The sequence below is a fragment of the Malaclemys terrapin genome, chromosome 4 (genome assembly GCF_027887155.1).
Source record: "Malaclemys terrapin pileata isolate rMalTer1 chromosome 4, rMalTer1.hap1, whole genome shotgun sequence".
Classification (NCBI taxonomy): domain Eukaryota; kingdom Metazoa; phylum Chordata; order Testudines; family Emydidae; genus Malaclemys; species Malaclemys terrapin.
Window position 1 is genome coordinate 35247745 of NC_071508.1, and position 18362 is coordinate 35266106.

At 48.6% G+C, this 18362-nt stretch overlaps 1 non-coding gene and 1 pseudogene across 1 annotated transcript; both read right to left on the minus strand.

Annotated features, from left to right (window-relative positions):
• The window catches only part of LOC128836099 (NACHT, LRR and PYD domains-containing protein 3-like), an 82673-nt pseudogene that overhangs the window by 10960 nt on the left and 53351 nt on the right, over positions 1–18362 (minus strand).
• TRNAG-GCC (transfer RNA glycine (anticodon GCC)) lies at positions 6500–6572 on the minus strand. The gene has a single exon. It is a non-coding gene; the product is annotated as a tRNA-Gly (tRNA).

Below are 18362 nucleotides of genomic sequence, written 5' to 3' on the forward strand. Positions count from 1 at the left end.
CACCAGTTCCCCATTACATGGCTGTATTGCAACTGGGGCCCAAGGTGTGGAAAGCTCCATTCCCATGATGGTACCCTCTCTCCCAACAGGGGTCCAGCCAGATAGGAACCAATGACTGAGAGGTAAATGTCTTCGTATCCCATTCCAGTTCTTTGGTGCCGCCTGTATTGTTCTTTGGAACAACCCAGAGGCATTTCTTTTCAAACTTAGCCACAAAATGTCCTCTAACTCTCATCTGTTCCTTGTGAAGGATGCCCCCATTTTCAGGTTACAGCCACGTGAAGATGGAAATCTATGAACTTGGAGTGTTCTCCAATCTACTCATAGAAGTCGATGTTTCTGTGGTTGGTTTAAGGCTGTGCCTGCACAGCCTCTTCTCCACACAAGCCCAGGAGAACCAATATCTCCTGTTTACTCCTGGCAGGAGATTTTCTGGAGCATGAAGCCAGCATGGTCAGCTGGGCAGTTGTGGTCAACAATAGAGATCTACTAGGAATGCTTGCGAAGCTGGGGGCGGGGAGGCCTTCCGTTCTATGTGACCCCTAGGCAGTGAAATTTACAATGGTGTGGGACAGCTGCTGGAGGACAGTTAGGGTTGACGTAAGTAACACAGTGTCTACAGTCACATTGTGTCGACCTAAGAACATTGACCGTGGCGCTACACTGCTTGGGGAGGTGGTGTCAGCATAACAGGGCACTTACATTGGTAGGAGACAAATTTAAGTGTAGCCACATGCATAACTAGGTCAATGTCGGCTGCCATGCTTCCACCTAACTCTGTTCTATGGGCCAGGCCTCTGACAGTAAAAGCAACTATTTTGGAAACACGTGTCACTCTCACTTAAAGGAAAAGGACTCGGGGCTTATCTACGCTGGGAAGTTCCTTTGTGTTAAGGGAGGGCGTAAATGTAAGTGGAATAGCTGTTCCTGATTAACTCTCTGTGATAGCCTTAATCACGTTCTGCAGCAACTCATCCTGTGCACTAGTTCTGGGCAATCACAGTTTTCATACCACGGAGACGAGACTGGGATTTTTTAAATCAGATTGGCATATATAAAATCAAATTCTGGACTTTGCTCCACTGCACTCTGATCCAATGCTCTAGAGAGCATGTCCACAACCATGAAATCTCTCCCAGGTTTGTATTCGATTTGCAAATCATACAATTGTCAATTCAAAAATTATCTATGTTCTCACGGGGGATATCTGCCAGACCCCTTTTGGCAATCAGTGGTTTATAGTCAGTTTCAGCTCACACTTGCCCTCTTATATATATAACAACAAGAAATTCTTTACTAACAGGGATTAAAGTCAAAGTCGCCTCCTCTGTTTGAGCATATTGACACTCAGGTTTTGTTAGCGCTTGCTACACAAGCTACTGATCTCCACTTCACCAGCTGCTGTAAGAGAAACCATTGAACGATACAATTTCCCTCACCCCCAGGATGCTGCCCTCCCTGCTGCCTGCCCTGGTCATGGAGGCAGTTCCTGCCATCAGCTAGGGGATGCTCTGCATGGACTCAGAGAGTTATTATTTGTACTGGAGTAATGCCAGAGGCTGCAATCAAAATCCCATTGTGCTAGGCACTATACATTACATGTAGTGAGAGGCAGCATCTGCTCTGAAGAGCTTCCAAGCTGAACAGACAAAGGGAGGATCATTAGTCCCATTGTACAGATGGAGAACTGCGGGACAAAGAAGGAAAGTGACTTGCCCAAGATCCCACAGGGCATTTGTGGCACAGCCAGGAATTGAACTGAGGCATCCTGAGCCTCAGGCTAATGCCGTAAACATAAGCCATAATAGGAGGAGCCGTTAGATTGTGCGTCTTACACTGCAGCTTGTTGTTACTCCTCTAGGTGTAGAAGGCCTCATAAACCGAATCAGACCGTCAGCTTTTGAATCAAACATTACTATTCCCTGTGTGACCAAGCTGTCAGAACAGCTGTGGATCAGACCCTTCCACTTCCTCCATGTCACAGTCATAGAGACTCAGCTGTACTGTTGCGACGGATTAAAATTAAAATTTAATTATGCTAATTGCAATTATATTGTGTGCATTTAGCTATTATAAATTAATGAAATAAATACACTATATAGTTAAGGGTTAATTAAAATAATTTTAAATGTGAGGTTAAAACTAGCTCTAGGCTTGCAGTTTTTGCTAATTAAAATTTTTTAAAAATTAAAACAAAAAAAGTAAATAAAAACCTTAAATTTAAGCACCTTTAATATGAGAGCTCATTATAATTAAAATGGTTAATCAATAGTTTATTTAAATTTAAAAAGGCAATGCCCCAATAGGAGTCACTATAACCTGTGAGTTTTATAAAATTAATTATAAAAAAACTAAATAATAAAATATACTGTAAAACTGTTGTCTAAAGCTATCCTAAAAAACTTTTTCCTAACACCTTGCTCCCCAGCTGTTAAGGCTGGCTGAGCAGGTAGGGAAAACCCTGAGTGCTCCGCTACTGCCACCACCACTTGCCTCCCTGTAGGGAGGCCCTGTACCTATGGCACCCACAGTATTAAATAGAGTGTTACAAAAAATTCAGGAAGCTGGGTTTATTAAAAAAAATGCAAAAAGCCCAGTTGTGTTCCCAACAAGTAAATTATTTTGAAGTGACTTGGGACAGGAAGGGTGCTCCCCTAATCAACAAAAAGAAAAGCTGATTTTTAAATTACCAGCTCCCACAGATGTCACAGCTCTTAAATCCTTTTTGGGAATTTTCCCCAAAACGTTATTAAGGGGTTTTCAAAAAAGGCAGCCCCGCTGCATAAGTTGTTAAAGAAGGGGGTGAAATGAAACAGGGGCCCTTTGCAGCAGGAAGCCATAATCCAGTTAATGCCGGCCTTAGTTCAGGCTCCAGTTTTAGCATATTCCCAGGTGGGACAGCCGTTTGTGCTACAACTGGCAACTACAAAAATGGAATGGGGAGGGTACTAAGTCAGAACCATGGAACAGGGCTCCATCCTATGGCTTATGCCCTTAAATAAAGTAGAAAGAGGGTTTACTCCTAATAAAAAAAAAACCTTAGGGCAACCAAAAAAGGCATAGCCCCTATATCAACAAAAAAAAACCCCTAAACAAATAGATGTAATCACCCTTCAAAGCAGGACCCCAATCTAGCAGTGACCGTGGCAAAAAAAAATACAGAAAATGGACAGTGTGGCAGCATAAATCCAAATGAAACCTAGCCACTAAAACAAAACAAACAAAAGTAGTTTGGATGGTACCCACAGCATTAAAAACAGAAATAATTTCCCTAGCCCATGAGAGGGGGCATTTGAGAGTAAAAAAAAATCTTTAGCTAAATTGCAAGCACCTGGCTGGTGCCAAATATAAGCAGCACTATAAAATAGTTTGTAAATAACTGTCTGTCCTGTACAGCCAGTAATGTTAATTCTAATATAATCAAAAGGCCTCTAAAACACCAGAGAATAGAGGGGCCTTGGGCTCATTTACAATTTAATTACATTGGCCCATTAGCAAGAAAAGCCAGGGGTAGTCAGTATTGTTTAGTAATTGTTAATCTGTTTACAAAATGGAGTAAACCAATCCTCGCCCAAAACTACACAGCCCAAACTACAGCCCGTGTTCTGATTGAGCCGATAATAACCAGGTGGGGTATTCAAAAAAATACTGATTTGGACCAAGGGCCCCATTTCATCAAGAATATTACTAAAAGGCTTTGTCAAGCCATTCGAATTAAGCAGAAATTGCATATAGCAGGACACCTCCAAGTTCAGGCCAGTTAGAACGGGCTAGCCGCACTCTTAAAACAGCTTTTAACAAAATAGTAAACCAGCAGGGCAAGGATTGGGATCAGCGACTACCATTTATTCTTATGGTCATAATGGACTCTGTGGTCTCTCATGGAGTTATCCCATTCAAGGCAACAACTGGAAAAAGACATGTGCCTTTTAGAACAATGGTGGGTAGGTGGCGCATCGCTAATAAACTGCAACCCCGGGTCCTTACAGACCAGTGGATGCAACAGCTGTTAAAAGTTGTTGCTAGTACGCATAGGCAGGTAGCTGTGGCCCTAGCAGCCAATGACTAGTGGTGTTCCCCAAGGGTCAGTCCTCGGACCGATCGTATTCAACTTATTCATAAATGATCTGGAGAAAGGGGTAAACAGTGAGGTGGCAAAGTTTGCAGATGATACTAAACTGCTAAAGATTGTTAAGTCCAAAGCAGACTGTGAAGAACTTCAAAAAAGATCTCACAAAACTAAGTGATTGGGCAACAAAATGGCAAATGAAATTTAATGTGGATAAATGTAAAGTAATGCACATTGGAAAAAATAACCCCAACTATACATACAATATGATGGGGGCTAATTTAGCTACAACAAGTCAGGAAAAAGATCTTGGAGTCCTTGTGGATAGTTCTCTGAAAATGTCCACGCAGTGTGCAGAGGCAGTCAAAAAAGCAAACAGGATGTTAGGAATCATTAAAAAGGGGATAGAGAATAAGACTGAGAATATATTATTGCCCTTATATAAATCGATGGTACGCCCTCATCTCGAATACTGCGTACAGATGTGGTCTCCTCATCTCAAAAAAGATATACTGGCACTAGAAAAGGTTCAGAAAAGGGCAACTAAAATGATTAAGGATTTGGAACAGGTCCCATATGAGGAGAGATTAAAGAGGCTAGGACTCTTCAGCTTGGAAAAGAGGAGACTAAGGGGGGATATGATAGAGGTATATAAAATCATGAGTGATGTGGAGAAAGTGGATAAGGAAAAGTTATTTACTTATTCCCATAATACAAGAACTAGGGGTCACCAAATGAAATTAATAGGCAGCAGGTTTAAAACAAATAAAAGGAAGTTCTTCTTCACGCAGCGCACAGTCAACTTGTGGAACTCCTTACCTGAGAAGGTTGTGAAGGCTAGGACTATAACAGAGTTTAAAAGAGAACTGGATAAATTCATGGTGGTTAAGTCCATTAATGGCTATTAGCCAGGACGGGTAAGGAATGGTGTCCCTAGCCTCTGTCTGTCAGAGGATGGAGATGGATGGCAGGAGAGAGATCACTTGATCATTGTGTAAGCAGAGTCAGGATGAGCTCTACCCTGACATCTGGTGGTGAATTATGGCGAGTGTGGAAAAGAACTCCAGGGGCTGATCTTGTTTGCATAGGCACACCCACTCGCCTGGCATGAAACAACAGCAACTCAAAGTGGTTACTTTGGCTGGTGTGGGATCCCCAGTTTCTTTGTTATTGGGGCAGGAAGAATAAAGTTTTGTTACCCTGATTCTGTGAATCAAGGGCAGTGAACCTGTTGTATGACAGAAGGACTGAGTGAGTCCATCACCATTACCTAAGTAGCACTTGCTTGACAAGGGGCATGGGTTACAAAACCCAGTGAAAGGAGAGAGGATGGGGACAGGTATTTGTACCTGATGGTATGGCCCCCTCCCCGAGGGGTTGAAACACCAATTGCACTACCTCCTCTCTCCACTGTTGAATGTCAGAGCTAACTTTGATTCCATTAGAAGTCTAATTACAGACTGCTGAGCTGAATTCACTGTGGGCCAATGGTGCACTAGCACTGGGGCTCCCCTACTATGAGCTGAAATCACAAAAGAGCTGAGATCACTGAGGCTGTGTTAACTAGTGGGGGAGCCTGAAGCTATATTGCTAAGCGACTGGCAAAGCAGCTAGCAGAGTGGAGCCTCACGGGGACGGTTGGAGCGGAGCGGAGCTGAGCGACTCACAGGTCGGTGAGCAGGGAGGAGCGGCTGGAGAAGCAGTGAGCAGAGCAGAGCCTTGTAGGAGCGGCCCAAGGGACGGCTAAAGTGGAGCAGAGCTGAGTGGCTCACAGGTCGGTGAGCAGAGCGGAGCAGCTGCCAGAGCAGTTCGTGGACGGCGGGAGCGGCTCATGGGACAGCTGGTGGAGTGGAGCGGCTCGTGGAGAAGGCTGTGGCGGAACCCCACGGAGAGGCAGCCGGTCGGCCTTGGATCACGTAAGGTGCCCCTTAACACCCTGCGTGCCCCCCCCCCCCGCTTGAACTCTGGGGCTGCACTGACCAGGGACAGAGACTTTGGGAGGTTGTTGGACTTTGGGGACTTTGGTGATCCTTGGGTTGCTGGACCCAAGAGACTTTGGGGGGTTGTTGGACTTTGGGGACTTTGGCGATCCTTGGGTTGCTGGTTTCAAGAACCAAAAGGGAAAGGACACAGCCCAATTTGCTGGGGTGAGTTTTTGCTCATGAAGCCTGTTTGTGGTGTTTTTCCAATTTAACGCTGATGTCGTTTACCTCATGTTATTAAACATTTTCTGTTACACTCAGACTCTGTGCTTGCGAGAGGGGAAGTATTGCCTCTTAGAGGCGCCCAGGGGGTGGTATATAATTGTCCCAGGTCACTGGGTGGGGGCTCGAGCCGGTTTTGCACTGTGTTATTGAAACGGAACCCCTAGATACAGAACCCGGCCCTTGTTGCTGCCAACTTAGATGGGCAGAAGGGTTACATTTTTGGGGGCTCGTCCGGGATTTGAACCCGGGACCTCTCGCATGGCAGGCGAGAATTCTACCACTGAACCACCAATGCCCTGGGTCAGTACCCCTCGCAAGCACCTGTTGAGTGTCCCACTGCACTGGGAAACAATTGGGTTTATATTTTGAGGAAATTACTGTTTGTATAATGGCTAATATGTCAGGTTTGTTGGGCCCCGGCCCTGCAGCCTCTAGCTCAGGGGCCGCAGCCTCAGCTAATGATTGGGCAAAAGCACTGGGGCAAATATTGGAAAAGGTTGTGTTGTCCCATGCTAGGTCAAACTCTTGTCGTGAGTTAAGGTTATTTGCTGGGGCAGAGGAGTTCGAACCCTGGTTGGAGCATACCACTGAAATGCTGCAGGAGTGGGCCGTACCTGATATAGAAAAGCGAAGATGTCTAATAGAGAGCCTTAGTGGCCCAGCATTAGATGTGATTCGCACCCTGAAGCTCGTTGACCCTGGGGTCAGTGTGAAGGACTGCCTGGAGGCCCTTGATCATACCTTTGGGAGTGTAGAGGGCCCTGAAGACAGTTACTGTAAGTTCCTTAATTCCCGACAGCAAATTGGTGAGAAGATTTCAGCCTATATACAGAGGCTGGAGAGACTGCTTCAGAGAGCTGTCATGAGGGGTGCAGTGACTGCTGAACAGATGGATCGGACCAGACTGGCTCAAATTGTAAGAGGAGCTCAGTATCAGAACCCGATTCTACTCCATCTCCGGCTAAGAGAACGACGGGAACATCCCCCAAGTTATTCCCAGCTGATAAAGGAGATCAGAGAAGAGGAAGAAAGGCAGGCTGCCAGCGAGTTTTGGGAAGCCCAAACATTGGAGCCAGCCGGCACAACACCACTGCAAACGGCCAGTGTACTGATGGTGAGCACCACAGAGGAACTTGCCCAACAGGTGCAGGTCCTGACAGAACGGATAGCTGAACTGCAAAGCACCATTGACCGAGCTAAGACTTCCGGGAATAAGGAGCCTCTGACCCTGGCGATGGAGAAGTCAGCATTTAGAGCCACCATCCCATCTGGGCGAAGGGGGAAAGGACAATTCTTCTGCTACCGATGTGGTCAGGATGGACACAGTGCTGCCAAGTGCCATAATGAAGAAAACCCCTCCTTAGTGTATGGAAAGCTGAGGATCAGTTGGGAGAGATCCGGTAGCTGCCAGAGAGTCCGGGGACGGGTACCACCCAGGCCTGCAGGATTTGAAGATTCCCCCAGAAAAGACCGTCCAGCTGGGATCCCCGCAGGACTGATAGGGCCTCGAGCAGAGGTCATGGTGAAGATTGAAGGGGAGGAGTGTAAAGCCGTGCTTGACACTGGATCTCAAGTGACCATTATATTTCAGTCATTCTACCAACAAATGCTTAGGCACCTGCCTATACAGCCACTGACTGGCGTTGGTCTGTGTGGCCTCAGCATGGATGAATACCCCTACCAAGGGTATGTCATAGTGCACCTGGAATTCCCAGAGGAGGTTGCTGGGGTAAGAGAAGAGGTGGACACAGCTGCATTAATATGCCCTGACCCTAAAGGGACCTCTGATGTGTCTGTGCTGATAGGGACCAACTCCAGTCTCTTCAAGGTGCTCGCGGATTACTGCAGACGACGGGCTGGGGACCAGTACCTGAATACCCTGATGATCCATACGCTTTGTGCTGAAGCCTATAGGAAGATTGAGGGTGCTAAAAAGGAGACATCTGAGCTACCGATTGGGGCACTGAAGTACATGGGCACAACCCCCTTAGTAGTGCCTGCGAGGACGGAGCAAGAAGTGCTTGTCATGAGTACTCGGCTGAAAGGCAGTAAAGGGGCATTAGCAATGGTAGAGCAGCCAGCTGAAGGAGAGCTCCCGGAAGGAGTGCTGGTCCCCAGTGGAGTCATAACCCTACCTGCTGAAGCCCAAGAAAAGGTGACTATACTGATTTCTAATGAAACAAGTCGAGATGTTGTTGTGAAGCAAGGACAAAAGATAGCAGATCTCTTCGAGCCTGAATCAATTGTAAAACCCCAGTGTGAGACTCAAGTTCCGACAATAGACCCTGCAAAGTTTGACTTTGGAGATTCACCATTGTCCGAGGAGTGGAAAGATCGCCTGAGGAGGAAACTTTGTGAAAGATCCAAGGTGTTCTCATTGCATGAGTGGGATGTGGGATGTGCAAAAGGAGTAGAGCACAACATCAGACTACATGACTCTCGACCTTTCAGGGAGAGATCTAGGAGGATTGCCCTCTCCGAGATGGAAGATGTGCGACAACATCTTCAGGAGCTGGCTGCGAATGGCATCATTACAGAGTCCCGCAGTCCATACGCCTCACCCATTGTGGTGGTCCGTAAAAAGAATGGGAAAATCCGGATGTGTATTGACTACCGCACCCTAAACCGCCGTACTGTGGTTGACCAGTACACAATGCCTCGCGTCCAAGATGCCTTAGACTGTTTGCTGGGAAGCCAGTGGTTCTCTGTGTTGGATCTTCGGAGTGGATACTACCAGATCCCTCTGGGTGAAGAAGATAAGGAGAAGACAGCCTTCATCTGCCCATTAGGGTTTTATCAGTTTGAACGCATGCCCCAAGGGATTTCTGGAGCACCTGCCACATTTCAACGTCTTATGGAGAAAGTTGTAGGAGACATGAATTTACTGCAAGTGCTAGTTTATTTGGATGACCTGATTGTGTTTGGAAGAACCTTGGAGGAGCATGAAGAAAGACTTCTTAAAGTGCTTGATAGGTTAGAGGATTATGGTTTGAAGCTTTCAATTGACAAATGCCAGTTCTGCAGGACCTCAGTGAAGTATGTGGGTCACATCGTGTCCCAAGAGGGTGTGAGTACTGATCCTGATAAAATAGAAGCCCTCACTACATGGCCATGTCCAAGTAACTACAGAGAACTCAAGACCTTTCTTGGGTTTAGTGGCTACTACCGCAGATTTGTGAAGAACTATGCTACGATTGTAAAACCTCTGAATGATCTTACCAGGGGATACCAGTCCAGCAGGAACAAATCTAAGACCAAGAATAAGGGGAGGTCCCCAAAGCCTCCTGTGCAGAGACACTATGGCCCCTTCGAACCATTTGGGCCACGGTGGGATGAGAGATGTGAAAGGGCTTTTCGAGAAATCATTACATGCCTAACTCATGCTCCGGTCCTAGTCTTTGCTGACCCAAGCAAGCCATTTATCCTGCCGACTACGCCAAAAAATGTAACCCTTCTGCCCATCTAAGTTGGCAGCAACAAGGGCCGGGTTCTGTATCTAGGGGTTCCGTTTCAATAACACAGTGCAAAACCGGCTCGAGCCCCCACCCAGTGACCTGGGACAATTATATACCACCCCCTGGGCGCCTCTAAGAGGCAATACTTCCCCTCTCGCAAGCACAGAGTCTGAGTGTAACAGAAAATGTTTAATAACATGAGGTAAACGACATCAGCGTTAAATTGGAAAAACACCACAAACAGGCTTCATGAGCAAAAACTCACCCCAGCAAATTGGGCTGTGTCCTTTCCCTTTTGGTTCTTGAAACCAGCAACCCAAGGATCGCCAAAGTCCCCAAAGTCCAACAACCCCCCAAAGTCTCTTGGGTCCAGCAACCCAAGGATCACCAAAGTCCCCAAAGTCCAACAACCTCCCAAAGTCTCTGTCCCTGGTCAGTGCAGCCCCAGCTGACCATTATACGCGATATGCGCAGGCATATCCCACACGTGATCAGAGGGCCACCACTGTTGCTCGAGTACTGTGGGAGAAATATTTCTCAGTTTATGGATTTCCAGCCCGGATACACTCGGATCAGGGGCGGGACTTTGAGAGTCATCTTCTGAAGGAGGTGCTGAGGATAGCGGGAATTAAAAAGTCTAGGACAACGCCTTATCACCCACAAGGTGATCCTCAGCCAGAGAGGTTCAACCGAACCCTATTAGATATGTTGGGGACTTTGCGGCCAGAGCAGAAGGCAACCTGGAGCCAACATGTCGCATTTCTGGTGCACGCCTACAATGCCACAAAGAATGATGCTACAGGAGTCACCCCATATTTCTTAATGTTTGGACGAGAACCAAGATTACCCATAGACCTGTGCTTTGGTGTATCAGAGGATGGAGATAGCCATGAAACTCATCAGCAATATGTATCCCGACTAAGAGAAAAGCTGCGGGATGCTTATCACTTAGCTACATCTGCTGCTCGGAAGAACGCAGACCGCAACAAACAGCGATATGATGCTAGGGTACGTTTACAAGAGCTCCAGCCGGGGGACAGAGTCCTGCTGCGAAATTTGGGTATTGCTGGCAAACACAAGATAGCTGACAGGTGGAAGGCAATACCTTATTTGGTGATGGAAAAGCTAGGAGACCTGCCGGTCTACAAGATTAAACCTGAAGAGGGTCCAGGGCAGAGAAAGACAGTGCATAGAAACCTTTTGCTCCCTGTGGGAGAACTGGTAGACACCCCGTATGAGATGGGCCACAACAGGGCAACCGGGCGGAACGAAGGTGCTGGACCAAAGCTGCCCTCCAACGTGGACAGCCAGCCCCCTGCAGCTAAACTACCCCTATACAGCACATGCGAGAGTGAGTCTGAGGAGGAAGACACAGCCATGGTGTATCCTGGGATGGAGACAAGATTTCAGTCTCGATCAGCATCAAAAGAGAGCTCCTCCTCTTCCGCCCTAAATCCCATGGCAGAAGTATTTAGGCCCATTCCTGACACCCCTGGACCACTGGTGGGACTCCCATGTGATGACACACACAGGTTATTGGACAGTGAAGACATACAGGTGGAGGATGTCCTGGGCACCTTGGACCCTCCATTGTTAGAACTAGAACTGCAGGGGCCTATGCCAGTAGCCAAGGGGCCCTCAAAGGAAACCTCCCCAACTGTTGTTCAAGAGGCTGTCCCCTCTACCACGACAACAGAGATTCTCAATAGACGAGACAGGGTAATAAGGCCAGTAAAACGGTTGACTTATGATGCACCTGGGGTGACTAGTGAGGAACCAATATGTTTAGCACACAGGCTTGTGGAAGCTAATGTGGGCTATCTAAGGCCCTTTGGAGGGAACCTGTGAGTTGTTATAATAGGGAGTGTGATTTGTCGGGACGACAAATTTTTGGCTGGGGGGAGGATGTAAGCAGAGTCAGGATGAGCTCTACCCTGACATCTGGTGGTGAATTATGGCGAGTGTGGAAAAGAACTCCAGGGGCTGATCTTGTTTGCATAGGCACACCCACTCGCCTGGCATGAAACAACAGCAACTCAAAGTGGTTACTTTGGCTGGTGTGGGATCCCCAGTTTCTTTGTTATTGGGGCAGGAAGAATAAAGTTTTGTTACCCTGATTCTGTGAATCAAGGGCAGTGAACCTGTTGTATGACAGAAGGACTGAGTGAGTCCATCACCATTACCTAAGTAGCACTTGCTTGACAAGGGGCATGGGTTACAAAACCCAGTGAAAGGAGAGAGGATGGGGACAGGTATTTGTACCTGATGGTATGGCCCCCTCCCCGAGGGGTTGAAACACCAATTGCACTACCTCCTCTCTCCACTGTTGAATGTCAGAGCTAACTTTGATTCCATTAGAAGTCTAATTACAGACTGCTGAGCTGAATTCACTGTGGGCCAATGGTGCACTAGCACTGGGGCTCCCCTACTATGAGCTGAAATCACAAAAGAGCTGAGATCACTGAGGCTGTGTTAACTAGTGGGGGAGCCTGAAGCTATATTGCTAAGCGACTGGCAAAGCAGCTAGCAGAGTGGAGCCTCACGGGGACGGTTGGAGCGGAGCTGAGCGACTCACAGGTCGGTGAGCAGGGAGGAGCGGCTGGAGAAGCAGTGAGCAGAGCAGAGCCTTGTAGGAGCGGCCCAAGGGACGGCTAAAGTGGAGCAGAGCTGAGTGGCTCACAGGTCGGTGAGCAGAGCGGAGCAGCTGCCAGAGCAGTTCGTGGACGGCGGGAGCGGCTCATGGGACAGCTGGTGGAGTGGAGCGGCTCGTGGAGAAGGCTGTGGCGGAACCCCACGGAGAGGCAGCCGGTCGGCCTTGGATCACGTAAGGTGCCCCTTAACACCCTGCGTGCCCCCCCCCCCCCCCGCTTGAACTCTGGGGCTGCACTGACCAGGGACAGAGACTTTGGGAGGTTGTTGGACTTTGGGGACTTTGGTGATCCTTGGGTTGCTGGACCCAAGAGACTTTGGGGGGTTGTTGGACTTTGGGGACTTTGGCGATCCTTGGGTTGCTGGTTTCAAGAACCAAAAGGGAAAGGACACAGCCCAATTTGCTGGGGTGAGTTTTTGCTCATGAAGCCTGTTTGTGGTGTTTTTCCAATTTAACGCTGATGTCGTTTACCTCATGTTATTAAACATTTTCTGTTACACTCAGACTCTGTGCTTGCGAGAGGGGAAGTATTGCCTCTTAGAGGCGCCCAGGGGGTGGTATATAATTGTCCCAGGTCACTGGGTGGGGGCTCGAGCCGGTTTTGCACTGTGTTATTGAAACGGAACCCCTAGATACAGAACCCGGCCCTTGTTGCTGCCAACTTAGATGGGCAGAAGGGTTACAATTGCCTGTTAGGTTCACTCCCTCTGGGGCACCTGGCATTGGCCACTGTCGGTAGACAGGACACTGGGCTAGATGGACCTTTGGTCTGACCCGGTACGGCCTTTCTTATGTTCTTATGTTCAAAAAATGAATAAAAGATGGGTCCAATCCTAAACCCCATCAAAGAAACAATTCACTTGAATGCTCTTATATTCCTTTATTCTACTGGGGGTAAGATTACAGGACAGAGGGTGAGTGTGGGGTGGGATCACTAGACCGATACGCAGTGTTGGGGCTCTAGAGAAACGGATACTCTCCAGGGTCAGTGTTCCATGGCAGTGTCCCGGGGACGGCGCTGTGTTCATGCCACAGAGGCCAGGGCCACCTGGTTGTTCGCCCTGTCGAAGACAACGTAGTACTGGCGGATGAAGACGTCTCCGAGGATCCAGAGCCCTCCGACTTCGATGCTTTGAAAGCCGGAGGTACAAGATCCTGACTCCTGCACCAGGGGAAAAGGGGACATGGTAATTATTGGGCTGGAACTTCAGTGAGTTATCATCCTTAGGGCCTGCTGGTGCCTGTTACCATCTTGGGCTGGGATCTCAGAGCTCTCAAACCAAGTAGCATTAGGCTGGGCAGGGCTTCGATAGGAGAACTCTGTGGGCTGCAGGGAGTGACATTGGTGAGTTGGGCCCCAATTTTTGGTGCTTCTTAGATGCCTAACTCCCAGTGAGCTACCTTTGTGGATGTGGGCCTCAGAACAGCCCCAGTGCCTAAGCCTGAGCCTAAGGCACTTCACCTTGTCTTTTTTTCCTTTTTCCTGCTGTCCAGAAGGCACAGCAGGGCTAGAAGAAGAAATAGGCTTATCATCAGTCAAAAGGTCCTCCCGAGGTGGAGGGGTCTTTTTACAGTGAAAAGCATGGGTCCAGGCAGTCAGTCCTTGGCACTTCACAGCGGTGTTGGTGGTTAACAGGACTTGGAAAGAGCCTTTCCAGCATGGAGCCAAAGCAGTCTTTCGTTGATGGACTTTACATAGACTCAGTCTCCTGGTTTTAATAAATGGCAGGGGTGCTAGGATCTTTGAATAACACTTTTCTACCTGTGAGAAAAGAAACCTAACACATTTCATTAATGCCTGGCAGTGTTTTGCAGATCTCATAGTTGCTCGGGCACATTTAAGCCCCCCCCTTGTCTTGGGGGTCAGCCAAGTTTTGGCTGTGGCCTTGGATGAGCCTGCAAGCTGTATTTTCCTCTCAGTTAACTCATTCTGTGCTTTTTCCTCTTCTCCCTTTCTCGGCTTCTTTTAACCTACAAAGGAAACCTTCACTCTTCCAGTAAAATAACTTTATTACAGAGCTTTGGAGCAACAAACCGGGACAAGCACACCCACTTTTGAGGAGTGCACTTGGTACAACCTCTGGTGTCTAATTGCTTTCCTCCCTCCCCAGCCCTCTGGCTAGAAATCTGAGGTAGCCAGAAGGATCCCATGGGCAATATGGGGAGTGGGTTAACCTTCCATGTCCTTGCTTCCAAAGACTGTTGGTATGCAATTTTTAACAACAATTTTTGCCATACAACACAAAAATAATCCCTATTGTGCCAGTAAATGCATGGTACATTGAATGCTGTTCAGCTGGCATCCGTTTTCTCTGATGATCTGAAAAACAAAAGAACAGAGGTCTACCCCTTCTGGGCAGTCAGTCGTTGCTTAAAATGTTTCCTTGTATTTGTTCATAGGCAGCCTAGATTTCAGTGGCTTCTACCTTATTAGTTAGAAACTTGCATTAATACAAATGCTTTCTGGCTTGCTTCCAAATCCAAAGCTATCTACAGCTTAAAGATTTTTCCTTAAAAGGGACACAATTAACTTTCCCAGTCTTTTGATTGCCTTTTACTTCTAACTCCTGCTTTCAAACACACAGTGATCTGAACAAGACAACACAACCTATATTGGTAGGTTTGCATTTCCTTTACCTCTGCTACAATATACACTGCACATATTCTGGGGAAAAGCGGCCACTGCGCAACCCATACGGGCTCATCAGTGAGCCAACGGAAGGGGGAGGGCCGTACGCCTAATCATCAATATGGATGGTGGCAGTTAAAGCAGTTCCCCTGAGGCTTCTGCCCCTTGTGCAGGGCAGCTGTCAGCAGGGCCATCTGATGGGTTTGAGTGCCTACATCAGTACACGCCTGCAGCAACTCCACCAGGGTCGAAGGACTTAGAGGACTCGCTCGCAGCGGGGACCCTGCGAAACGCGCGACGGGCACACTGGCCAATGATGGGAAAAGCTACCCGGGGCTTGCCCACCGCCTGCTCGGGGATGCCCGAAAACTGCCCTGTGCCATATAACTGCTCAGCAAGATAAGCCCCTCCATCTTGTGCTGCTGCCGCAAGCGCCTCTCGCTGGTACTCGCTGTCCCACACAACATATTGCGTGGGAGACAGCACCATGCGACACATGTCTTTCCAATCTTGGGGGAGCAAGTGATAACCGTTTGACACACCTTTCAAGATCCCCCAGAGCTCGTGCAGAACCGAGTAGGGGAGAGCCTCCCAGTCCACTACTCGCCCCCCGTTTCCATTATCCCGCCTAGAGACGGGGAACGCCTCGAACCCACACTTGGATTCCTTGTCGGTCAAGAGACCGGCCTCACGCGCCGGCTGCACCGCCGCGGCGACATCGCCCCCCCCGCCCGACCGGTAGGCATGGGGGCGCCGCCATGGGCGGCGGCGCAGGGGGGGTCAGCTGCGGGCAGGAGGGGGGTGGCCCATCACCTGGGGGCAAAGGGGAAACCGGCTTAAGGCCGTCGGGGCCGAACCCCTCCAGCGCCTCCTTACAACGCTGCCAGAGCAGCAGGGGCTGAACTGGGGCACGGGGTTCACTATACAAGGTGATCCCAATCCGTATCCAATCAAAAAGCTGTAATGACCCGCAGTCCGGATACCAGGGGCACTGGCGATCTATTTCCCTTAGAAGGTCCTCAATATGAGCGACCGGGACAGCGACACATGATCGCTGTCGTATAATCACTTGTAACTCTCTTGCGTGCTCCTTCTGGGCACTGGAAAGTTTCCCCCCCATACTCACGAATAAGGGGCGGCAAACAGCCGCGGGCGCGCTCGGCGTATCCAGCCGGTGAGTAGAGGGGCATCACGTCGGGGTCACCAGCTGTGGTGACGACGCAGGAAACAGAACGCCAGGTTTGTTGGTAGCCAGAGAGCTTTACAAGCCTCTTGCAAAAAGCCTCCCAGGAAAACTTTTCCTGGGCTTTTTATTTCTCTCCTTACTTTGTTTACAACTCTTCTTAGTGGTTACATTCCTGCGCATAGAAAAGCCAGGCAGTATACGTGCACATAAGATAACGAACCCATCTCTTGAGCGCGTGAACACCAGCTGCGAGGGTACAATCAAATCAGCCAAATAAGTTTCCCAAACACAAACGCTGGATTGAAGGTCACTCCTGCCTCGTAGCCATGGGAGCAGTTTGCCGCGCCCATGGGCTGGCGATTCGGGAGCTATGCATCTCTACAGTGTTCATGAGAGGGGTCCCTGAAGAGGGACGGGGAAGGAGGGTGGGTAGAGCCGTTGGAGGTATGGGGGATGGAGTACCCAGTTTTGATTATTTCCAATACCCTTAGTGATGGAATGCCAGATGGAGTAAAATTGGATTTGGCTATCTCCAGAGATTTTGCCATTGGGCGATGGTGCCAGCATTGAGAGTGACAGGATTTTCGAGCCCTCGACCAAGCCTTCAAATCTGCTGCCTGGATGTTGAGGACTGCGAAGCAGTAGTCGAGGAGATGGACTGTCTTCTCCTGGAGGTTTTCTGTCTGCGGCTCTGCTGGTCATAAAACCTGTTGCGCTGAGTGTGTGAAGGGGTTCGGAATCGCTGCTGAGTTTGGTAAGTGATTTGTCATCTCTTGTTCCTACGTGTGTGGACACCTAGGGATTGTAAAGTAGCCCTGGAGTCTTTCAGAGTGTCTGTCTTGTCTGCGAAGAGCTTGGCACCTTCAAACGATAAGTCCTCTACAGTGGACTGTACTGGCTTTGGAAAGCTAGACAGGTGAAGCCAGGAAGCTCTCCTCATAACATCTGCTGTGGCTATGGATCTCACTGCAGAATCAGCAGAGTCGAGGGCAGCTTGAAGTGCTGTTCTAGTGATGAGGTGACCCTCCGTAATGATGGCTTTGTACTGTTCTCTTTTGTCTTCAGGAATAAAGTTTGTACATTTGGAAAGGCTTGCGCAGTTATTGTGATTGTATTTTGCCAACAGGGCCTCATAATTGGCAATTCTCAATTGTAATGTCACAGTTGAGTATGCTTTGCGACCAAACGGATCAAGCCATTTACAGTCTTTGTTGTATGGGGTATTCCTATAGTGCTGTTGCTTGCCCCTTTCATTTACTGCATCTATAACCAGCAAATTTGGCATTGGATGGGAGAAGAGAAATTCAGTGCCTTTGGCTGGTATGTAATATTTCTTATCGGATCTTGTACAGGTAGGTGGAATCATTGCTGGGGTTTGCCAGAGTAATTTGACAGGATCCATAATTGCCTCATTCAAGGGGAGGGCGATTTTGGATGAAGTGGACGTATGTAATATGTCCACTAACTTGTGGCGTGATTTCTGGACCTCTCTCAGAGAAATGTCAAGGGACGCTGCCACTCTCTTGAAGAGATCCTGAAACTGCCTGAAATCCTCCGTTGTGGTGGGGGTGGAGGCATAAGTGCATCACCCAGGGAGAAAGAGGAAAGATGAGTGTTGGTTATGTTATCTGGATCCAAGAATTCTTCCTGTTCATTGACCCCCTGTTTGGAGACACCAGGGGGTGCGTGTGATGGCAGCACAGGTGGTTGGTGTGCACCAGTTGCGGGCAGAGTGTTGGGTGTTCCTGTTGTTGTTGTTGTGGGTATGGTGCCCATGGTTGCCAGAATGGCCACTGTGGTTGGAATGGCATGGGAGGCATCCAAGGCTGGCTGAACCAGGATTGATTTGCAAAGTTTGCTGAGAAGCCAGTGGCTGGTGGTGCCTGTGTGGCAAGATTAATTACAGGCGTGGAATGTTGAGGCAAGCCTATTATGTCCTCTTCACCACATCCTCCTCCCCACTGTAGCAGTGTGTTGAGAACTGTGGAGAGCTGGGCTGTGAAACAGCCCTGTGTATAGAAGCACCGTCGGTACTGAGAAGGGGGGACCGAGGTACCGAGGAGACAGATAAGTCTCTGTGGTGCAGGAGTTGTTGTGATGTGGCCGAGGTCAGTGCCGGTGTGACAGGTGAGCACAGTATAATGTGTTGCATTGTATTCAGAGGTG